Consider the following 25363-nt stretch of genomic DNA (forward strand, 5'->3'; position numbering starts at 1 on the left):
CAACTAATATTCCTGGGACATCCCTGGCATTTTGTGGAGAGTAATATATATAGAGAGAGGGCTTAAATTAATTACCCACTCTGTCTCTGCCTTTAATCCAATCAGTCCTTCAAGGCTCAAAATCTTTTCCTTCATACTTTACAACATAATATCCCTCTTTCATTTGCACTTGACGTTTCATAGCTTTATCTTTGTATGTTTTTAAAATGATAGTTATTTTACTTTAATTCATACCATAAATGCTCATGCCCATTTTCCTACCTCTTCTTCATGAGATCTTCAACTCCTTGAGTTTAGGAAAGTTGTCATACTCATCAGTTTGGGTTGCTGTCCCTGGCTTGCACTTTGAATGTGTACATACTTGAGAAATGTCTTTGAGTTGAAACTCAGGAAAACAGCCTTGAAATGCCTTTTTGAAGTTCATTAGATGTATTCAGTAACTGAAAAACTTCAAGAATGTGGTGATCTATGATGATATTATTTAGTCCTGGATTTGCAAACAATTTGGATAAAAAATTGGATTGAAGTAGTGGTTGAATCAAGAATCCTACCAAAGGATAAAAAAATTATTTTTGGTGATACTGGAGTTTGAACTCAGGACCTATGCTTGAGTGCTCACAAGTCAGGTGCTCTACCACTTTGGCAATGCCCCAAGAGCATTTTTTACTTTAGTTAGTTTTTGTGTAGAGTATCAGATTGTTGCGCATCTGATCCTTCCCATTTATACCTCTCTTATAGCTGGGAGTACAGGCATGCTCAGCCATGTGGAGCTTGTTGGTTGAGATGGGATCTACTATTTATTTGCCTGGGCTGGCTTCAAACCTCAATCTTCTCAAACTCTATGTCCCAAGTAGCAAGGTTTGAAAAAATCTTGTTAGTGATATAGCACATGACACTCTTCCTCCTAAGTCAGTCTGTGTAAATTCCAAATGGAAAACTGGAATATGAAATAGAGAAACGAGCAACAGGATTGCCCTGAGGAATTTGTTTACTAAAAGTGAGATTATATCCTTAGGATCCTGCTAGATTTTAAGTTCAACTGTACTGTTCAGCTTACTAAACATCACTGTGGGGCTTTGCTAGACTGAGTGTCCATCCTAGGGCTGACTGCTCATTTTTCAGCAGCAATACAGAAATCTGTTTACTAAACTGGGGCCTTATTCTATTCAATAGAACATAAGGAATAAAGAGTTGGTCTCTGGTGCAGATATCAAGCTAGTCTCTGATGTTATCCAGTGACATGCATCAAATTAACACGAAGCGACTGCTGCTCTACTTCTAGAAGACAGATCTATTAACCATAAAATGATAGGGCTTCTTCTGTACTACTAAATAAGTACAGCCCAACGCTTACTTGTTAAATTATGTAGTCAGTACATCAATAGGAAAGGTGTTCCATCAGCAGGGGTTAGACAGCAAGTTCACAATAGAATTTGCACCAAGGCTTTGTGTAATTCACTTTAAACTTCAAAATCAATCCCAAGAATCTCTGATCTGCCCTACTTTCTCAGACAAGACTGTCTAGCTGTCCCAATTAGTCTGAATTTAAGGTGAAAGAAAATAATTTTTAAAGAATCAAGAAACTGAACAAGTTTATAAAAAGTAATTTGGCAAAAATAAAAATGGACGTTTTGAATTTGAGTGAGGGGTGGAAACAAACTGGCAGTAATTTAATTCCAAAGTGTCATTTCCACCCCTGGTTAATCTTCAGAAGCAGCTGAACCTCATCAGGAGGCAGAGCTCATTTTTAGTCAGAGCCTTCCCCATGGGATCTCCTCCCAGGTTTTGCTTTCTGTTTATCTTTTTTATAGGCAAGTCTAGGCTGACCAGGCACCTGCTCTCAGCCAAAAAGCAGGGTCCCCTGGTGGCCCCAGAAGCCTGGGACCCAGGAAGTGGACTTCTTTTGGGAAGCAGGCAGCACTCCAGAGCCTTGGTCCATATGCAGGAGAATGACCTCATGACTTGCCCCATTAGTGCTGCCTAAGTTCTGAACCTTAGTCATTGCCTCTTCTAAAAAAGGCAATAAACCCTTTAGCATACACACAGTAGTAACCAGGGAAATTCAGAGCATCTAATTCTGTGAAACCAGTCTTCCTTTCTATCCACTCTTCCTGTTATAGCTGATAAGAGCTTTCTACACTGGAAAATAAGTTCTTTTTCACATTTGAGTGCTCACCTCTCCTTTGTTTAAAAAAAAGAGGAAAGGAAAAGAAAAGCTAAAAGAACAGAAAAGGAGAGGAAAGAAAATGAGAAAAGCAAAGGAAAGTAGAGAAGAGAAAAAAACAAAAAGAAAGAAAAACAGTCATTCACTCTGGGCTTCCTGGAAACCTCAGGCAAGTTAGCATTAAGGTGGCTGCACAGCTGCCCTGCATCCATTGTGGTCCCAGTCCACTCTGAGACTGGTTCCAGTATTTCAACTCTGAATGAACCATAAGGAGATGAGTGGTCCTATAAAATTGTCCACCAATATCCTGCATTGTGTTTGTCCCCTGACCACCCCCCTCCTCCCATCCCTGCCTCCATCCCCAAGGGCCAGGAGCATCCTAGGGAACTCAAGTTCCCAGGATGGCTTGCTGCTGGGCCCCTGGAGAAAAGTTCAAGGGAGCATCTGGGTCAGTGTGCATCTTCCTCTTCTTTGGCCTCCTGGGGTAAAGTCGTGGACCCTGGTGTAGGCTTTCCCAGGGATCCCCAGCCCTTGCTCTGTTGAGTCCTGAGCTGTAAGTGATTGGTTGCTGGAATGTACATCTGTCTTCGTGGGTTCATCTGCCTGACTGATCCTTGTGCATGAGCTGGAACAGAATCCCAGTCATAACCTCAGCATTCCCAGCCCCACAAGTCCCTCCATGGAGCAGGAGAGAGGGGTAAGCCTCAGGCCAGGTCTGTTCTCTCCAAGTCACCCAGAATTGGATTCCAGGCCTGAGCTGTTCAGGTCTCCAGTCCCTTAACTTAGAGGCAGGGTCTGGGGTCACTCCTGCCCCTCCGAAGGTGTCCCCATGGGGCCAGGTACTCATGGCTCAGACCCAGTGGACAGGGGTGGGCAATAGCCATGCATCTTCTGCTGAAGTCACCTTAAGAAGGGGAATGGATTAGGCAGGAGAAAGGATTGGGTGGATGAACCAATTCAAGGTATAAAATATGTATATATGGAAATGTAACACCGAATATCCCTGTATAACTATCATATAACAGTAAACTCTTTTTACAATGAAGGAAAGGAAAGTAAAACAGTTACTATCCAAGCATGGGTCCCAATGGAAGGGCATAAGGAAAGATTGAAGAAGGGTGAATATGGTGGGTGCATTTTGATTCATGTATGAAAATAGAACAATGAAACCTGCTGAAACTGCTCTGTGAAGAAATGGAAAGGATGAGGGAAGAAGGGAAAGGGTGAATCCAATTAAGATATTTTAAGCATGTTTTTAAATGTCACAATGTATCCCCTGAACCATGATAAAATGCTAATAACTTTTTAAAAACATATAAAACAATGAACAATTCTTATAATTTGACTTGTTTTTCCATTGGACGAAGCTTCTTTATAATGGAACTATAGTTCAGAATCTTCCATCTTGTTGATATGCTTTTGAGTTAGCAAGCAGTAAATAATGTAGATCTTCAAAGAACTGTTTGTAATGTGGGGGCACACATCTACATTCAAAACTCCAATGGAACTAACAGCACAGATATACCCTAAAAAATGATAGCAGGAGACCTGACTACCTCACTATCACCAGTAGACAGGTCATCCAAGCAAAACATCAACAAAGAAACTTCAGAGCTACTTCACACTTTAGACTAAATGGACATATTGGACATCTACAGTGTATTTTACCCAACATCCAGGCAATACATTTTTTTCTGCAGCTCATGGGACTTTCTCCAAAATACATCATAGTTTGGAGAAATAATAAGACTAAGCAAGTCTCACCAAACTCAAGAAGTCTGAAACAACCCCCTGTACCATATCAGATCACAATGGAGTAAAACTAGTGCTCTACCACAAAAGACACCACAGAAAATATTCAAACACATGGAGATGGAAGATCACATTGCTGAATGAAGAAATAAGGGGAAAAATCAAAAAGTTTCTAGAATCTGAGGAAAATGAAAATACAATCTACTAGAATCTTTGGGACACAGTGAAGGCCATTCTAATGGGAAAGTTTATAACTATAAGTGCCTACATTTAAAACTAGAGACATCTTAAATAAACAACCCAATTATGCACCTTAAGCTCCTAGAAAAACAAGAACAAAACAAACCCAAGACCAGCAGACAGAGAGAAATAATAAAGATGAGGATTGAGATCAATCAGATCAAGACAAAAAACTAAAGAATCAATGAAACAAAAAGTTCTTTGAAAAGATTAACAAGATCTACAAACCCTTAGCCAACATGACAAAACAAAGATGGGGAAAAAAACAAATTAATAAAATGAGAGATTATAAAGGAGACATAACCATAAATACTAATGAAATCCAGAAGATCATTAGAGAGGACATTGAAAACTTACATTCCAGTAAACTGGAAAATCTAGATGAAGTGAATAAATTTCACGATGCATATAACCAACCAAAATTGAACCAAGAATATATTAACTACTTAAATAGACCTATTACAAGCAATGGAATTGAAGCAATAAAAAAGAGGCTCCCCACAAAGAAGAGCCCAGGACCTGGTGGATTCACAGCCAAATTTTACCAAACATTTAAAGAAGAACTAATACCAATACTCTCAAACTCTTCCAGGAAATAAAAAGGAAAAGAACACCATCAAACTCATTCTATGAAGCCAGCATTACACTCATTCTAAACTCAATAAAGATGCAACCAAAAAGGAGAATTATAGACCAATATCTTTAATGAATATAAATGCAAATATTCTCAACAAAATTCTGTCAAACAGAATTCAACAACACATCTAAAATATCATACATGATGACCAAGTTGGTTTCATTCCAGTGATGCAAGAATGGTTCAGTATATATAAATCTATAAATGTAATACAGCATATAAACTAAAGCAAGGACAAAAACAACACAATCCTCTCAATAGATGCAGAGAAAGAATTTGACAAAATTCAATACCTTTTCATGATAAAAACTGAAGAAACTAGGAATAGAAGGAATGTTCCTCAACACAATAAAGGCTAGATATGACAAATTTATGGCCAGCATTAAACTAAGTGAAGAAAACTGAAACCTTTCATACTAAAATCAGGAGCAAGACAGGGATGCCCACTTTCCCCACTCCTATTCATTTTAGTTTGGGAATTTTGAGCCTAAGCAATAAGATAAGAGGAAGATATAAAATGGATTCAAATACAGAAGGAAGAAGTCAAACTATCCCTATTTGTAGATGACCTGATCCTATACCTAAAAGACCCTAAAAACACTACCACAAAACTATAAGAAATTATAAACTCTTTTGGAAAAGTAGCAGTACAGAAAATTAGCACATGGAAATCAGTAACCTTCCTATAATACTAACAACAAAAAGACTAAGAAAGAAATCAGGGAAACAATCCTATTTACAATAGCCTACAAAACAATAAATTACCATGGAATAAATTTAACAAGGGAAACCAAAGACTTTTTAAATTTAAAATGTAAAGCAATGAAATGAGAAATCAAAGATGAGATCAGAAGATGGAAAGATTTCCCATACTTGTGGATTGGTAAAATCAACTTGTGAAAATGTGTCAGCAGGGTTTCTTTCTTCTCAAGCCTCTCTCCTTACATCTTCCCCCACTGTCCCCCATGATCACCAGGTTCCAGACACTCTGGCCTTGTGTTTCCTCAGATTAGCCAAGGTAGCAACCACTTTTGCACCTGCTGTTCTTGCTAATGGATTGACTCTTCCCATAGGGTTCCCATAACAGTTCATCTGGCTGTCTTTTTCATGTCTGTTTAGTCCTCAGTTTAAATATCACCATCTAAAGGGGATCTTCCCTGATCACTCAAAGTTGGACCCTCTCTAATTCTCTTATTTCTAAATCCTGCCTATTGTCTTCATTGGAATATGCTAATTAATCTATTAATCTGCTTTTTGCCAGTGTCTCCATAAGCCTTTGCAGCTCAGTGAATACAGGGTTTGGATGTCTGTCTTGCTCACTGGTCCATCCCCATCACACCCAGCCATGCCTTGGTGCAGGTAGATCCTCCATGCATCACAGCTGTGGGAATGAATGTGAAGAAACACACCAGGCCTGGCATCACACTAAACTCTCATGACTTCCATGTGACCTGGATCCTGCATGTGGCCTGCACCAGAACCCATTCTCTGAAAGGCACTCCATCAAAAAATACCAATGTTGCTGTTGCCAAGGCAACACTGCTAGCTTTTCAAAGCATCTTTTTTTTTTTACTGAGATACTTTTCTGTAGTTTCTCCTTTTTTTATTCATTTATTCATATGTGCATAAATTGTTTGGGCCATTTCTCCCCGTGCCTTCCCTTATCTCTAAGTTTGTTGAAGAGAGTATAAACAATAATAAGAAAGACAAAGCATTTTTCCTAGTTGAGATAAGGATAGCTATACAGAGATCCCTAGCATTGCTTCAATGTACAACTGTGTTACATTCTAAGATAATTCATCTCTAACCGTCTTTTTATCTAGTTCCTGATCCCCTTTTCATATTGACTTCTGTCGCTATAAAGTTTGTGTATTAGTTCCTCTGCAGTGGGGACATCAAATACTATCATGTTTTGTGTTTCTTAACTATGCCCATACCTTCCATGTGTGCTCTCCCCTTATCATGTGACCCAAGTCCAACCACATTGCTGTATTTGCCCTAGACCTAAAGTCCACATATGAGGGAGAACATATGATTTTTGGTCTTGTGAGCCTGGCTAACCTTTGCTCATAATGATGTTCTCCAGTTCCATCCATTTACCTGCGAATGATAAGATTTCATTCTTCTTCAGGGCTGAATGGAATTCCATTGTGTATAAATACCACATTTTCTTAATCCATTCGTCAGTAGTGACTGTTTCCATAACTTGGCTATTGTGAATAGCACTGCAATAAAAATGGGTGTGCAAGTGACTCCAGAGTAACCTGTGTTGCATTCCTTTTGGTAAATACCTAGGAGTGGGATTGCTGGATCATATGGCAGATCTATGTTTAGATTTTTAAGAAGCCTCCAAATTTTTTTCCAGAGAGGTTGCACTAGTTTGCATTCCCACCAGCAGTGTACGAGGGTTCCTTTTTCCCCACATCCTCGCCAACACCTGTTATTAATGGTGTTTTTAATGATGGCTATTCTAACAGGGGTGAGGTGGAATCTTAGTGTGGTTTGATTTGTATTTCTTTTATGACTAGAGATGGTGATCATTTTTTCATGTGTTTTTTGGCCATTTAAATTTCTTCTTTTGAGAAAGTTCTGTTTAGTTCAGTGGCCCATTTCTTTATTGGTTCATTAATTTTGGGAGAGTATAGTTTTTTGAGTTCCCTGTATATTCTAGTTATCAGTCCTTTGTCTGATGTATAGCTGGCAAATATTTTCTCCCAAATGTTGGTGGTCTCTTCAGTTTAGAGACCATTTCTTTTGTTGAGCAGAAGATTTTCAGTTTTATTGAGTCCCATTTGTCTATACTTTCTCTTAGTTGCTGGGCTGCTGGGGTTCTATTGAGAGAGTCCTTGCCTACACCTATTACTTCCAGAGTGTTTCCTGCACTTTCCTGTACCAACTTTAGAGTTTGGGGTCTGATATTAAGGTCCTTGATGCATTCTGAGGTGATAAACATGGATCTAGTTTCCGTTTTTTACAGATTGTAACCACTTTTACCAAAAACATTTGTTGAAGAGGCTATCTTTTCTCAATCATATATTTTTAGTGCCTTTGTCAAAAATAAGGTGGGCATAGTTGTGTGGATTCATATCCGGGTCCTCTATTCCATTCCACTGGTCTTCATGTCTGTTTTTGTGCCGGTACCATGCTATTTTTATTGCTATTGTTTTGTAATGTAGTTTGAAGTCAGGTACTGTGATACCTCCAGCATTGCTCTTTTTGCTCAGTATTGCCTTAGCTATTGGTGCTGTCTTGTGTTTCCAAATGAATTTCAGAGTACATTTTTCAATTTCTGTGATGAATGTCATTGGGATTTTGATGGGAATTGCATTAAACATGTAGATTGCTTTTGGTAGTATAGCCATTTTTACTATATAAAATGCATGACTACCTTCTGTAGTCTTCCTTGATCTCTTTCTACAGGGGTTTGTAGTTCTCCTTGTAGAGATCATTCACTTCCTTTGTTAATTTTAGTCTGAGGTATTTGACTTTTTTTGAGGATATTGTGAATGGAATTGTTTCCATGTGTTCCTTCTCAGTTTGTTCATTATTGGTGTATAGAAAAGCTAATGATTTTTGTAAGTTGATTGTGTATCCTGCCACCCTGCTGTAGCTATTAATGGTGTCTAGGAGTTTTGGGGTAGATTTTTTTGGGTCTTTAAGGTATAGGATCATATCATCTGCAAATAGGGATATTTTGACAGTTTCTTTACGTATTTGTATGTGTTTTATTTCTTCTTCTTGCCTAATTGCTCTGGCAAGGATTTCCAGTACTATGTTGAATAAGAGTGGGGATAGTCGGCATCCTTGTCTTGTTCCTGATTTTAGGGGAAATGGTTTCAGCCTTTCACCATTAAGTATGATGTTGGCTGTACATTTGTCATATATAGACTTTATAATGTTGAGGTAATTTCCTTCTATTCCTAGTTTTCTTAGACCTTTTATCACGAAGTGATGTTGGATCTTGTTGAAGGCTTTTTCTGCATCTATTGAGAAGATCAAGTGATTTTTGTCTTTGCTTCTATTAATATGCTGTATTATATTTATAAGTTTGCATATGTTGAACCACCCCTGTATCCCTGGGATGAAGCAGACTTGGTCGTGGTAATGATGTGTTGTTGAATTCAGTTTGCCATTATTTTTTGAAGATTCTTCCATCGATGTTCATTAAGAAGATTAGCATATAGTTCTACTTTTTGGAGGTGTCTTTATCTGGTTTTGGGATGAGTGCAATACTGGCTTCATATAATGAGTTAGGCAGTTTTTCCTCCTTTTCTATTTCATGGAACTGTTCATGGAGAGTTGGTATTAGTTCTTCTTTAAACGTCTGATAGAATTCAGCAGAGAATCCATCAGGTCCTGAGCTTTACTTTTTTGGGAGACTCTTTATTGCTGCTTCAATTTCATTTTGTGTTATAGATCTATTCAGGTGATTAATATCCTCTTGGTTCAATATTGGATGGTCATATGTATCTAGAAATCTGTCCATTTCTTCACGATTTTCAAATTTATTAGAATGCAGGTTCTCCAAGTAGTCTCTGATGATTTCCTGGATTTCTGTCATGTGTTTTGTTATCTTCCCTTTTGCATTTCTGATTTTACAGATTTGTGTTTTTTCTCTCTTCATTTTTGTCAGGTTTGCCAGGGATCTGTCAATCTTACTTATTTTTGCAAAGAACAAACTTTTTGTTTCATTGATTCTTTGCATGTTTTTTTTGTTTGTTTGTTTGTTCTATTTCATTAGTTTTGGCCCTTATTTTTATTATTTCTCTCCTTCTGTTTGTTTTGGGATTTGCTTGTTTCTGTTTTTCTAGTAGTTTGAGATGTAGCATTAGGTCATTGATTTGAGAATTTTCTTTCTTTTTAATATATGCACTCATGGCTATAAACTTTCCTCTCAGGACTGTCATTGCTGTGTTCCATTGGTTCCAGTAGGTCTTGTTTTCATTTTCATTAACTTCCAGGAAACTTTTAATTTCCTCTTTTATTTTATCCATGACCCATTGATCATTGAGCAATGTGCTGTTCAGCTTCCAACTCTTTCCATGTTTTTTGCTATTGTTTTTGTTGTTGAGTTCTAGTTTTAATGCATTGTGATCAGATCGAATGCATAGTATTATTTCTATTCTCTTATATTTGCTAAGGCTTGCTTTGTGCCCTAAGATATGATCAATTTTGGAGAAGGATCCATGGACTGCTGAGAAGAATGTATATTGTGCATAATTTGAATGAAAATTTCTGTAGACATTGGCTAAGTCCACTTTATCTATGGTGTGGTTTAGTTCTAAAATTTCTTTATTGATTTTTTTGTTGAATGACCTATCTATTGGTGATAAGGGGTATTAAAGTCTCCCACTACCACTGTGTTGGATTTTATATATGTTCTTAGGTTCTTCAGAGTATGTTTGATGAAATTGGGTGCATTGAAGTTGGGTGCATATAGGTAGATAATTGTTATTTCCTTTTGGTGTACTTCCCCTTTTATTATAATGGAATGTCCTTCTCTATCTTGTTTAATCAATATAAGTTTGAAGTCTACTTTGTCCGAGATAAGTATTGCTACTCTGGCCTGTTTTGGGGGAATATTGGCTTGGTAAATGTTCTTCAAGCCTTTCACCCTCAGCCAGTGCTTATTTCTGTCATGAGATGGGTCTTCTGTAAGCAACAGATTGTTGGATCTTGTTTTTTAATCAAGTTTGCCAAATGGTGTCTTTTGATGGGGGAATTAAGTCTGTTAACATTCATTGTTAGTATTGATAGGTATGTGGTGATTTCTGTCATTTAGTTGTGTTTGTTGTTTAAGGGTTTGATTGTGTATAGCTAAATCACTGTTACTCTCTACCTTCTTGCCTTTTCTTCTCCTGTGGTTTAGTACTGCCTGCCCTTTCATGGTTTTGTATGCTTTCATTTTCTGTGCAGAAGTCTCTAAAGAATCTTTTGTAGTGGTGGCTTGGTGGTTATATATTGTTTTAGCTTCTGCTTATCATGGAAGTCTTTTATTGCTCCATCTATTTTGAATGATAGTTTTGCTTGGTAGAGTATCCTAAGGTTGAAGTTATTTTCATTCAGTGCCCAGAAAACCTCACTCCATGCTCTTCTTGCTTTTAATGCTTCAGTTGAGAAATCTGCTGTGATTTTGATGGACTTACCTTTGTATGTTATTTGTTTTTTCTCTCTTACAGCCTTCAATATTCTTTCTCTATTCTCTGTGCTTGTTGTTTTAATGATAAAATGTCATGGGGTAGTTCTATTTTGGTTAAGTCTGTTTGGTGTCCTAGAGGCTTCCTGTACCTGAATGAGCATAGTTTTCTCTAGATTTGGGAATTTTTCTGTCATTATTTTATTGAATATATTATGAATCGATTTTTCATGGACCTCTTCTCCTTCTTCAATACCCATGATTCTCAGGTTTGGTCTTTTGATGGAGTTCGTAAGTTCTTGCATATTCCTTTCACAGGTTTTGAGTTGTTTGAGTAATGGTTCTTTGGTTTTTCCTTTAATTTCCATTTCATCTTCAAATTCTGAGATTCCGTCTTCTGCTTGTTTAGTCTACTGGAATGGCCTTCCATTGTGTTTTGTATTTCTGTTTCATTTTTTTCTGGGTTTTTCCATATCATAGGTCACTTCCTCTTTAATATTGTTGATTTTCATCCTTAATTCACTTATGGTGTTCTCTGTTTTCACTTTGGTATTCATTTAGGGTTCCTATGAGTTCACTTATTTGTTTTTTTTATCTTCTCATATTCTTTGTTTTTATTGTCATGGAATTTCTTAAGTGCCTCCTGTAAGTTTTGGTTGACCTTGTTTAGTATCATCTCCATGAAATTCTCAATGATTACTTGCAGGATTTCTTCTTTGAGTTTGTTCTTGTGGGCTTTGTTGAGTTCCTTGGGATAGTCTATCTTTGGTTTTTTGGTGTCTGGAACTGGGTATCTATTTTCTTCATTTCCCTTTGACTCTTATACTAATTTATTTTGGGGGGGAAATGGTTTCCATCCCTTTTCCTTGTTCTCATCATTCCACTTGGTGTTATTATCATCCCTGTTCTGTGTGTAATTAGTATTAGCTAGCTTACAATAGTAAAAGTAATGAGATCTAGAAGGAAGAAGAAAAAGAGAGAAAAGAAAGAAAAGAAAAAAAGAGGAAAAAAAAACCTAGAGGACCAAAGAAATCAACAGGGGGAGATGGCGTAGTAACCAACAGTGGACCTAAATAAGCATTTAGAGAGAAAGAGAAAGAAGAAAAAAGAAAATAATAATAATAAATAAAAATAAATAAAATAAAACAAATCCCAAGTTCAGGAGCAATGAAGTTTCAGTCTTAGTATTTCTGGTGTTACTCCTCAGCACCCAGTACTGTTGTTGGTATTTAAGCAGTAGCTCTGTTGTAGTCTAACCAGGTGGTTGGGTCAGGAGACAGCTTTGTTAACTGCTATCTATCCTGTTTCAGGCAACAGCTCATCTGCCACCTACTGTCGGCCATCTGCTATTGCAGGTTTTGTTTACCAAAAGGTTCATGTGGAGAGAAGTTCATTGCCCCTCCTCCTTTCTGTGGTGGAGGGGCGTGCCTGCTGACTACTAGCAGCTCCTTGCCTACCCCCTTTTCCCGTGCACGTAGAGCACCCTGCCCCCTCTGCTATGTGTCCTTTTCAGTTCCTTGATTATTATTCAAATTTTTTTTTGTTGTTGTTGTTATTGTTTTTTTGTGGGGTGGTGGTCAGTCTGTCCAGGGGGCTATGCTGGTTTATCCCAGGGGTGGCTGTGGGAGTACTGCATGCCACTTATTTGCTCACCTGTTGGTCTGCATCTCCCAAGCAGATTTGAAGCCTTAGTCTGGTGGCACAGGATCCCTCCTGGTTTCTCAGTGTAACATAGCATGGAAAAGCTTTGTGTGGGCTGGGGGTTCAGGGTGTCAGATTTTTGCTCCTACTTGGTGTTTTTTTCTGCCAAGTGTGACTCCAGCATCTCAGCAAGATTTCTGATTTACAGAGCTCACTCTGTCTGGTTCCTCCCTCTAGTCACCATCTTGGATCTCCTCTCAAACATCTTTAAATGGAAGATGTGAAGGAAAACCCAGAGAAAGGGATTAAATCTCTCAGTCACTGAGATGAGTCATCTTGATGATGGCTGTCTGTTTCCTGCCCCCTCTTCACCTTTCATTTCACCCATGTTTGTTTCTCAAGTGTGACAGTGAACTTGCCCCCATGTAGAAATTGTCTTTGCTATGGACATGCCTCTAGAGATCTCAGGAGTGATGTTTTCTACATGTCTGACTCCACCAAGGTCTACCAGGCACCAGTAGGAAAGACAGACTTGTGTGGAAGTCATTTCCAGAAAGTTCCTTCAGCCCCTGGGATAAGAAGAGGAGACATCCTTCTGCATTTCTGTGGTAGGTGGCAAGAAACCTCCATACAGTTCTAGAAGAAGGGACAGCTCACAGATGCAAGTATGCTAGAGGTAGTGACTGGCAGTGTTGCCATGGATGAAATCCTTTCCCTCTCTGACTTTTTCATCACTAAAAATGGAGAGAAGACTAATTAGATTCAGGGAGAGATAACAAAGATATGCATAGAAACTTGCAGATGCTATGATCCCAGAGTCAGCTCCTATGAGCTATGGTCCCCAGGAGCCCAGCCTTAGCCCAAGGCCACAAAAGCCACAACTCCCATGTGACCTTATGCTTCCAGGAACCTCAAGATCATTTTGTCCATTGCCATCGTGAGTCAGTTCCACTGTTAGGAGGACTATTAGAAATTGGCAGGTGTCCTTACTGCACATGTTGGAAACTAAAGCTTGGAGAGATCCTGGAGGCTCAACTCCTGGGGCAGGGCCAAGGCTGGGAGTCAGGGTCTGGCATCTCCTGGCAGGACACTGCTGTTTCCTTCATCATCTGAGGCAGCCTAGAGATGAGCTGGTGGCTTGCATCAGGACTTGGGGCCAGGGAGATGGGAGGAGGGACAGCAATGGAGGGAACAGAGGTGGAGAGAAGTGAGAAGTGGACAACCCCATCTGCTTGCCCTGCCTCCATGAACAGGACTCCCCCTAGCTCAGGCATGGCAACATGACCCTGATCTGGCCAATCAGAAGCACAGTGATCCATGCAAGAATGGACACAGATCCCATTCTGTTGGAGAGAATCATCATTTTCTGGAGCTACTGGGCCAGGGGTGCTCCCAGCTTGGGGAGGACAGGAGCCCTAGGATGCTGGAGCCATCTTATCTGAGAGACAAAGCAGACATGGAGGACATCATTTGAACACCCAGAGCTAACCACACCTGATTTCCCTCAGACTTCTCAGTTACATGGGTCAACTCATTCCTTGGATGGAGTTTCTATCCCTTGTGTCTTTGAGAAAGGTGCAAAGGCAGCATGAATATTTAGAAACATGTGTCTGTCAGTGACCCAAATCCTCTTCCAGGCCCATTCAGAACAATGGCATGCAGATGGGGATTTGGGCCTTCCCCCAACACACACATGGAGAAGTCTGCCTCTGAGGCTCACAGTTTTTCCCTGGTCTCCCCTTCAGCACACAGCCAGCCTACAGGTTCTTCCTGCAATGACTGCCCAAATGCAAAAGCAAAATGCCTCCTCCTCACCTGGTCCAGGAGAGGGCAGTCCCCTGGGGACAGGACAGGAGAGGTCCTTCCTCACCACATTCTCCTTTTCAGGAGCTAACATTTATTAGTCACCTGTTTTATGCTGGGCTCTCTTGAGCAGTTTACGCACATGGTCTCATTCCTACTGTCCATAGCCCAGGTAGGAGAGAGCTTTATCATCTTCATTATACAGAATACATGACTGAGGCCTTCAGGGACTGGGCTGCTGGTCTGTGGTCAAGTTTGTCCAAGTGCATAGCCCTGCCTGCAGCCTGACACAGCACACAGTAGGTGTTAAATAGAGGTCACTGTGTATGGTGATTGGAGATTTCTAGGGAGTAACCTGTCCCCAAGTCCCTTCTAGTTCTGGTTGAAGTGCTACCATCAGCACTCATGTCAGTTGACCGAGTCTTGTGCTATGTCTCTGGAAGGGCTGTCTGGGCAGGGGGGATGTGCTGTTTGCTTGGGGTTGGCTGGGAGTAGAGCTTAGTGACTGGGCAGAGCTACACTGGACAGAAGTGCCCCAGTCCTGCTTGCCCAGCTTATTCAGGAGACCTATAGGAGGTACCTCCTGATGACAGGGTAGGTGGGGTCCTGACTAGCTTGGGTGTGGGAATGATGGCAGTGCTGTGAAGACCTCTGAGGAGGGAATACAGTGATGGTTGTGGAGAGGCACATTTCCAGCCTCTGAGAGAAGCTTGTGAGGGGTCCTTGGGCTCCCAAACTCAGGCACTGGCCTTGGCTCCTCCCCATGGACCCCCACCGCAGCACTGGGTGAGGTAGGGAGGAGGGGCTGGGGTTCTTCTTGGAGGCAGTCTAGATCCTGTCCCAGGCATGGGTATACTACTAAACGGTCCCTAACTTGAGCATGAGTGGGCAAGTGTCACAAAGTATCCTGAGGCAGCCACAGGGGCAGAATTTTGGCTTCCTGGGGGCTAGAAGGAGTCCAGGGGAACCATTGGTCCACAGTACAGACAAGGACTTACTCCAGACCCTTCTTTAGGAATAGGGAACCGACTATATTTGGGGCCTTTCTTAACCCAAAGTTACTTCCAGTGGTTTTTAGAAGCTGTATGAGGCTGTCATTGTGGCCCTTGTAGCCAAATAATAGTAGTAGTAATAATAATAATAATGATGATGATAATGATAATAATAAAGAGTACAGCTAGGGTGGGGGATGGGGCCCTGGAGCTCCTCCTCATGACAGTTGAGGACCAACTTTTTCCAAAGGTTTCTGCAATCCATTTTCAGCAGGGCCCATTTTCAAATGAGAAATGTGGAGAAAGCAGCCCACTGTAGCCCCTTCATAGACAGACAATACACGTAATCACATTACAGGCTCTGACAAGTCCTGTAGTTGAGAATGCTTGTTCCCTTTGATTTAACCTCTCACTTGACCACAGGTGCTTTAGAGGAGCCCTGGTTATTTCCTATGAGCACACTATAAAACATGCAGGAAGTACAGGAATCCCTCCTACATCCCCTGAACCCTTAAGGGACAAGTTCTGTGCACTGGACGTTGGAGCCCAGGAGCAGTGGGGAGATGTGATTACCAGTAGGGAGTGGGGCAGCCCCTTCCGCCTTGAAAGGAAAGTGCAAGAACAGTTAAGGCCAAACTTGGAATAGGAGTATGGAAGGATTCAGCCTTCATGGGACAGAATCTGGGCCTCCCTCTGGGCAGCTTCCTGACTGCAGATTTCTCCTGTCTGCTGTAGTCCACCTGTTCTTTTGAGGGGCCAGGTTTAGTCTGTTCTTAGCTCACATATCAAATAGCCCCTACAGGAGGCAGGAGGAAGAAGACCAAGGGGTACCACTGAGGCAGGGCCCCCAAACACCCAACGTTTTACAAATCCAGGAGTGGAGGGAGGCAGGTGACTTCTGGACTTCAGGGGCTGTGGTGACCCAGGCTGTCAATGACAAGCTGTGATGGGTCTTGGTGGTCCTGGGACCCTAGTCACAGGCCCCTCTGTAGTCCAGCCTCTGGTGTACCTGCACATTATGCCACCTGTCCAACCACCATGCATGGCACGCAGCAAGTAGCTGGGGCTGCCGAGGTAGTGCCAGCAAATGTAGTTCAGCTTGCACCTGTGGTGGCCCGTGGGAGAGTAGATGCCATTCCATTAGGAGATGCCACAAACGTTGAACCACACCCTGGTGAAAGAGAAAAGTCAGACGCTTTGGGGAGATAGGGCCCAGACAGGACTCCCAGAGGCTATTGCTTCCTTGGAAAGCCAGCTCACTGTAGAGGAGTAGGCTAGGCATGGGTAGAGGTGGAGTCCCCACCTCTGAAGGTCAGCAGGGGTCTCTGGCCACGTCTAAAGGCCCCTCTGCCCCTCCTTTCTTTCACTCTGATCCTGCTCTCTCCATCCCTCATTGCACTTCCATCTTTACCCTTCCCTGACACTTCCTTATCACTCTCTTCTCTTGGGTTTCCAGTTCTCTCTCTCACTCTCCCTCTCTGAGGAAGTTGCATTCTGTGCTTGAATATGTCTCTATGTGCTCATCTCCACCTGTGGTCTTTGTTCTTTGGAGGTCTGTCTCTGTCTCTGTCTCTCTGTTCTGTCCCTCCCATACTGTATCCATATTCCAGCTTCAACTTTCCCTGTGACTTCTCTGTCCTGTAGATCTGTATCTCCACCATCCTATAACTCTTATCAGCCTCAGTGTCTCTCTCTGCCTTCCTCTGTTCTTGTTTTTGTGACTGCTCCTATCTCTGTCCCTCCCATTGTCTCTCCTTCATCCTGTCTTGATTGACTTCTATTCCTGACATGAAGTGTGACTGATGCAGAGGAGGTGGGGAGCTGTCCTCTTCCTCCCCCTGGCCTGGGGGGTGAGCAGTCCTCAGACCTGGGGTTGAGAGTGACGGGGCACTGATAGAGCCCAATTCCCTCTAGCCTGAATCAGAGGAAAGTTGGTGGGATCACTTAAGAGGAGGGGCAACCAGGAGGGGATCTCTTGGAAGGAGGTATGGCAGAACCCAGCTAGCACACACACCTCCAGATATCATCTGGGCACGTGGCAGAAGCTGTTGTCTGTGTCATGAGTTCTGAAGTTGGTGTCCTGCAAGGCAGCTCTGGTCTGGCACCCAACTGAGGTGCTGTACCTGCTCAGAGAAAGCCTGGAAGCTTCCATGATGGGGGCATCAGAAAAGCCCCAGAGTAACCTGGAGCTGTGTTGAGGAAGCACCTCCCAGACTTGGTGCCCTCTTCAGTTGTTCCAGGATTAGGGGTCCAAATCTAGAGGCATGCTTGGGTCACTTTCCCTCTTTGAATGCCATTCTTCCAAGACAAATCACCTACTGTGTGCTGGGCCTCATCTCACTGAAACTGGGTGTTTGACAGGAGGAAGAATGATCTTAAAGAGGCTGACATTTTTTCAAGCATCTACTATTGCTGCTTTATGTGGATTAACTTACCTCATTTAAACCTAACAACACCATTTTACACATTAGGAAATGGGGGACCCAGAGCCAAAGGATCCCATTTATGGTCTCAGAACCAGAAAGTGTCAGAGCCAAATCCACCCAGGTGTAGCCTGACTGGGGGTCCTACATCTGCTTTGCTCCATGGCCAATCATCCTGAAACCTCAGCTCCATCACAGATCCTCCAGGCCACCCTCCTTCTCCAGGAAGCCTCCCCTGACCATGCCTGGAAATGGACATATGGCCAGGGCATGCCCAGCCCTGTGAGTGTGACCTCTGCAGCAGCCAGGGGAAGGGGGTTATATTTCTTTACAGGATCCTGTAGCCCTGGAAAGTACATCCAAACCTGCACAATGAAGATGGCCATGAGTGTGGGGGTGGTGCAGAACTTCAGTTCAAACCCCAGCACACCTCCTTGGGAGGTGCATGAATTCTTTGAGCCTGTTTCTTCATTTATTCCAATGAAAACAGCAATGGCCTTGTTCACTGTGTGATTGAGTGATGTCAGCCCATGAAGAATGCAGAGTGGTGCAGAGGCATGGTGAGTGCTTGGCACATTCAGGGAGGGTTGTTGTTTGGCCCTTGGCAAAGTCAGCCTGGCTGGAAAGACATGTGGAGACCGTGTGCAGGGACAGTTTTGAAGGCAGCTACATCTGGAACTGATTTGGGAGGATGTAAAAATGGGAACCAGTCAGTCTATGTAAGTGCTGGCCTCCAGGGTAGAGTTTGGGATAAGCCCTCGAGGGCCCATAGATGTGTGGGACCTGGGTATTTGGCTGACTCAGTCTTCACACCTCTCTCACAAGGGTATCAGTGAGGCATGGGCACAGTCCTCAGTGACCAGATGGCTGTGATCAGTTAGGGAGCCCTAACAGTGCTCTAAAACCTGGTGTCCCACCCCAGGCTTGGAAAACTGGCATTACCTACTTCCCTGCAGAGGTCTGGCTGGCTGGAAGCTCTGCAGGGCAGAGACGAACAGGCTGCCCACCCACTGATTGGATTCTGGCTTCTCTTGTGGCCATTAAGGGTTTAGCGATGTCACTCTTTCTCTCTTAGGAGCCAGAATGAGAATCTGTGACCTTTGGGGACCTCCACCTCAGGGACTAGGGACTCCTCACTCAATCCACGGTTTAGATACATGTTAGTCATGCTTCTGGCTCATGTCCAAGGAAACCCAAACACTCTATCTCCTTTAGATCCCAGGTGAGACACATCAGGCATGTTTCCCACATGTCGGAGGCCCTGTGTGTGAGCCCGTGTCTGTAGGTGTGGCAGTTGTTCACACGTGTGTGTTTGTGTCAAGTTCACACTGTAATACCTTCTATGGGCCTGAGTGTGTACTTTGCAATCTGTCTTGGTACCTGGGTGTGTGTGTTCAACTGTGAGGGGTTTTGCAAAGCACATATGCATGTATATTCATGTGTATATGAGCAGGTGGAGTGTGCTCATTTGCATTGCTAGGCCCATCATACATGTGCTCTGTATGCCCAAGTATGTACCCAGTGGTGTGGGACTCCTCTATAGTGCATGTGTGTTTGTGCATGTACTTGTGTATCTTTGTGTTTCTGGGACTTGTATACAAGTGTGTGGGCACCTCTGGGAGGTTTATGTGGGATATCTGTCTACATCTGGTATCTGTCTTTCCTCATCTCTCTCTGTGGTCCATTTCCTCTGTGGGCTTTTTTCATGCACTTAGAGTGGGCTCCAGAAGATCCCTATTACTGCATCTGAAAAATACAGAGTCCTCACACCCCAGCAGCCACTCACCAGTAGATGACTACCCATGTGTCATGGCCTCTGGGCTTTCTAATGAGGATCCCTCTCTCCCACTCCAGCAGCAGTTGACCCAATGATGGGGCTCAAGGCAAGCATCTGTTGTTTGTCTTCTCCTGACCCTTTTCTGGCAGTTTCCAAGATCTCCAACCCCACTGTCGTAGGCTTTTTCTGTGTGGACAGACGTGATATTCCCCAGCAGCCTCTGCAAGAGTCTCACTCAGGTTTGGGGCACATGTGGCCAGTTAGATGTCTTTTTCCTGAACCTTCCTGTTGCCTGGGGTGCCATTCTTCTCTATTCTTTGCTTGAAGCACATCCATCTACTACAGGCCTCATCTCCTGTTGAGGCCTTCCTGATTGCACAGCATCTCCAGGTTCTCCACACACACACTTCTATGTGAGCAACTGCAGATGGGGGGAGAAGGTTTTGAGTCTTTCCCACATGACAAGCATATGCCTGGCACAGGGCAAGTATTCAGTAGACTGTTATTCAGGGCCCTGCAGAGGGTCAAGTAAATGTGGTCCTTGAGGCCCCAGTGTAGCAGTGGAGCTATGTGCAGGAAGCTCTCCTTGGCCAGATACAAAGCCAGAGGGAGAGCATCCAAGTCACACACACAGCATGGCCAGAGGGTTTGATTTTTTTTTTGAGACAGGGTCCCACTATGTAGCTCAGGTTGACCAAGCCAACCTTGAAATCACAGTTCTCTGCCCTACCTACAAAGTGTGGGGATTGAGGAAGATCCAAATTTACCACACATGTATAATTTTAACACAATACATACATACATACATACATACATACATACATACATACATACATACATATATACTTATGTAATGTATATATGGAGAGGGAGACAGAAAGAGAGAGGCCAAAATGTTTCAGTTCTACTTTGAATATATTCTTTATCTTTATTTAACACATATCATGTGCTAGGTGCCTTACCAATTATGTTGCTACCATGGGAAACTGAGGCACAGAGAAGTTCATGAAACCAGTAAGCAAAGTCAGGATTCAGACCCAGGCAGAGGGCTCCTAGGTTCTCACTCTTCTGTGCAATGAGAAGCTTCTTCTTCAGCTATTTCTCCCCCAAGTCAAATGGCAGGGCTTAGACTTAGGGTCAAAGAATTGCTGCCCAAGAATTTGATCCAGGAGCAGAGACTTAATTGCTGTATGTGCAGGAAAGTAATGAGAGGCTCCCTCCACTTCCCCTTATGCACTCACTCTGAACCAGGCACAGGGGATGCGAGCCACAGGGACCAGGCAGCCTGTTCTGGCTCACACAGAACAGGCAGACCAGGGGAGTGAAGGGAGCTGCCTCAGGAACAGCAGTAGTAATACTATCTGCTGAGTGTTCATGTACTCCAGGCACTGAGTTAATGCCTTAGGTGTAACATCTTATTCACGCCTGCCCCTCAGAATGAGGTAGGTCTTTCTTGGGCACCAATTTTTCAGATGGTAAAGTGGAATAATTTTCTCAGGGTTGCTCAGAGAGAGAGAAAAAGAGAGGAGGGAGGGAGGAGGGAAGGATGGAGTTAGGCCTTTGGCTACTCACTGTTCAGCTGTGAGGATTGGGTGAGGGAGACTACACAGTCCTGCCTAGTCCACATGCATGCAATGATTTGCTTAGTTCTGTACCTCACACCACCAGGAGGGGCACAGTCAGAGTTGGGGCAGTTCCCACACTGCTACAGGAAGAGGAGCATCTCATAAGGAGGGAGCATGGGAGCACTGAGAAGTCTTCAAACATGGCACAGGCCTAAAGTTCAGGAAGACAGAGCCATTCCAAGATTTCTCAGAAAGGAATGACCTACCCATTGTTTAAGGGATTCCCAGCACAGCTGGAAGGTGGTTACCAGTGGAGTACTCTGTCATCACATGATGAACCACATGCCACGTGATTCTTTGCAGCTCTGTGCCTGTGAGTCCATTCTGTCCTGTTTCAAAGACAGTCATGACCCGGGCCTGTCTTCAAGATCAGTGAGTTTCTCAGAGAGATGACATTGGTATGAAGATATGGTGAGTTTTAACAGGAAGAGAACTGAGTTCAAATTGAGGCTCTACCTAACTTGTCACTTTGGGCAGGGAACTTAAACTCAGTATGCCATTTCCACATTATAAAGCAGGAGCAATAACTTCTATGTCAGAGAGTTGAGGGGAGGATTAAATGGGATGCCTGGAACACAGTAGGTACTAAATAAAGGCTGATTCATCTTTCTAAGCATGCCAAAAACCAGACTCAGAAAATGGTGGGACCTTGAAGTTCTCATAAAAGCCTCAGACCCATGAAACAGTGGCTCAGAGAAATGTGACCTGGACATGCTGAAGTACACCAAGAATGCTGTGGCAGTGCCAGGAAGGGCACAGGCTTCCCATGTCCTAGCCAAGACACCTTCCCACTCTGCCTCAGGTTGTAGGCCAGATTGGGAAAGTCACTACCCCTCCTTTATGGGTCTCTGTAAAGGCCTGACATGGGATGATGGACCTTGGATGGTTCCTTCCTGCCCCAGGGATGGCAGCATCAGTGACATTTTCTCCACCCCACCCAGTGACCTGGAGGTGCTGAGTGCTAACAAACCACCTCCACATCCTGTAATGTGCACCCAAATGGGGGACAGATGGTAGGAATGGGAGATGCTCAGGGACTGACCTTTGGTGCAGAGTCTGCAGCTATTAGCCAGGGACCCCAGCCCACCCATGGGCCTGGACTCCATGCCCATCTGTATGGCTGCCTCTCACTGCCCAGATGGAAATGCTTGTACTGCGCATAGGCCATGTGGCCTCCCCAGTCTTGCAGCTCCATACACAGAGGGTAGGCCACACCCCTGGTCAACTGTTACACTACTTGATTGCCCATCCGGTGCTCTTCAGCCAGGTCACTGAAGCCCTACACAGAGGGAGAAAAGGTGATCTCATGCCCATAAGAGAGGCTATGTCCCTAACTGAAGAGCTTGGCTGGGCCAGGATCCATGGACACTTTTCCAAATCCACTGCACTGAATGGTCAAGTTCATAAGCACACTGTGAGTGGGCATGGAGATGGAGCCCTAACCTCTAAAAGAAGAAAGACCACAACTTTTGTAAATGTGAATGTTCACTAAAAGTAATTGAAAACACATTTCTCTGAAGTGCACAAACAGGCAAAACTAACCTGTAGCTACAGAAATTACAATAGCAACTACTTTTGGAGATTATTAGTCAGGAGGTGACAAAAGAGGTGGTGGGAGTTGTGGATATAACCCTTCATGGTCATCACATGGGTGAACATATATGTGAAAATTCACTGGCCTCACACATCTTATCTGTCATTTTCAAACCTCAATAAAAAATTAAAGATTTAATAAGCTGTGGCTGATTGGTACATGGTACAGAAAACTTTGTATAGCACCAGGGCAGCCATTGAAAGAGTTCTGCAATATAGGAATGTAAATCTGAGAGCCCTGGGAGTGTCTTGTCACCACTGTCCCCAGGAAAAGAACCCAACACCATTGGGAGAGCTGTTCAGTGCCAACAACAAGGACAGACCTGAGCCCCACTGCTCATTTGAATTTTGCTGTGCCATTGATCAGCTAAGGGTTACTATGCCCTCTTTCCTGCATGTCTGCACCTGAGTACCCTATTTCTCTTTGCCATTTTAATGACTGCTTAAAACTCAATTGGTTTGAGAACTTAATTTAGTACTTATTCTTAAGTATCAAATGAATAACTAGAAGACACACATAATAACACGGCTGTATTTTCTTGTGGGTATCCTTTTCTATTTCTTTTACTTTTGAAAACTTTACGAGCTTTTAAGTCGGCTTGCAAAAAATCCTTTACTCAGAAATTTGATTAAAAATTTGAAAGATGGAGAGATTCCAAGATGGTGGCTAGAGGGAAAAGCAGAAAGTGCCTCCTATAGTGAAATCTTGGAGAGACGCTGGAGACACACCTTGCAGGCAAAACCACTGAGAAGAGGCAAAATGTTGACCCCTCCACACCTCCAGCTGGTGCAGAGCATCTCCACTTCATGTTAAACAGAGAAACCAGGAGGGCCCCCGGGCCACCAGTAACCCGCGCCCAGACAGCTTGGGAAGACACAGACAAGGTGAGTTTAGCGGTACTGTGGTACTCCCACAGACAACCCTGGGCCAGAGCAGCATAGCCCCCTGCACAGACTGACCTCCACCCAGGGAAAAAAAGAGAAACTGAGAAATAAGCAATAAGAACAATAAAGACAAATGGAAAAGAGGGTGGGGCACCCTGAGCGCCAAAGATTGGGGGAAGGGAATCCTTCCCAGAACTGTAAATAAACAAGCCGGGCTGGCCAGAGAGGCTCCGGCAGGAGTGGGGGCGGGAGCCCAGCAACCAGGAGCAGGAAAGCTTGTGAGAGTGGCGGAGGGAGGAAAACTCCACAGGAAGCGGGGAAGCCCCACTTTGTGAGCTATAAACAAATAAGCAGGCCTGAGAAAGCAAGTGCAGTGTCACCTCCCCCAGTGTGCTTGGAAAAGAGAAAGCTTGTAGCAGCGTCTTGCACACAGGAGAACTCTGAGTAAACAAAGCCTGCAGGGCCAGGTGAGTGTTAAGATCACCCCTGAGATCTGCATAAATAACGCCTCCAGCAACAGCAGGCTGACAGCAGCAGGCAGGCAAGCCACAGCTGTAGATACCATTCACAGAACTGTCTCCAGACTCTTTTTTTTTTCTCTCTCTCCCTACCTTTTATGAGAAAACAACCGAACTACACCTGAATGCTGAAAAACTGACTGAAACTGTATTGCATTTGAACTTGGGACATTTTGTGGGTTTTTTTTTTTTGTGCAGTTTTGCTCTACTTTATGCGTCCCCTTTGATGAGACAACTACAGAACAACATCTGAGGCACCATCTCCAGGATTGGAGACTGAGACAGACACCAAAATTATTAAGACTGAAACTTTCATTGCATTTGAACTTGGAGGGTTTTTTTTCATTTTGTTTTATTTTATTTATATATATATGTTTCTTTCATTTATTTTTTTATTTCTGTTCTTATCTTTATTCTTTTTATTTTTTATTTTCAATCCTCTCTCTGTCTCTCTAATGCCTGTTCAGCTTACTGTCGATTAGTACACTAACGCTCCCTGTTTATACTTTTGAAACTTTTTTGTTTGATTCCTTGTTTTGTTTTCTCCTACTTGTCTGTTTATTTGTTTTTCCCTTTTCTTTAACTTCTAGCTTTCCATCTCCTCTCACCCTTCCATTAACAATTACCATTGTTATTATTACAAGCTAGAAAATACTTAATTGCACACAGTACAGGGACAGTAACAACACCAAGGACAATGATGGGCAGACAGAAAAAATAGGGAAACCAGTTTCCCCACACCAAAAAATTAGTACAGGAACCAGAGGGGAATGAAGAAAACAGATACTCAGATCCAGACTCCAACAAAATGAAGATAAACTATGCCAAAGAACCCAATGAAGCCCACAAGAATAATTTAAAAGAAGACATACTACAGGTATTCAATGAGAATTTCATAGAGATGATACTGGATATGGTCAACCAAAATGTAAAGGAGACACTCAAGAAATTCCAAGACAACAAAAATAGAGAATTTGAAAAAGCAAAAGAAGAAATAAAGGAAACCATAGAAGCACTGTATAAACACCAAAGTGAAACAGAGAACACGATTAAAGTTGTCTATAAAAATAGACAACATTAAAGAAGAAACCACCCAGGATATGGATAACTTCAGAAAAAAGAACGAAACAGAACTGCAAAACAAAACGGAAGGCCAATCCAGCAGAATAGAACAAAC

The 25363-nt window shown here is 42.9% G+C and overlaps 1 pseudogene; it reads left to right on the forward strand.

The window, feature by feature from the left end:
- Positions 1 to 25363, forward strand: part of LOC141415480 (THO complex subunit 1-like) — a 73731-nt pseudogene that overhangs the window by 11057 nt on the left and 37311 nt on the right.

The sequence above is a fragment of the Castor canadensis genome, chromosome 13 (genome assembly GCF_047511655.1).
Source record: "Castor canadensis chromosome 13, mCasCan1.hap1v2, whole genome shotgun sequence".
In the NCBI taxonomy this organism is placed as follows: Eukaryota; Metazoa; Chordata; class Mammalia; order Rodentia; family Castoridae; genus Castor; species Castor canadensis.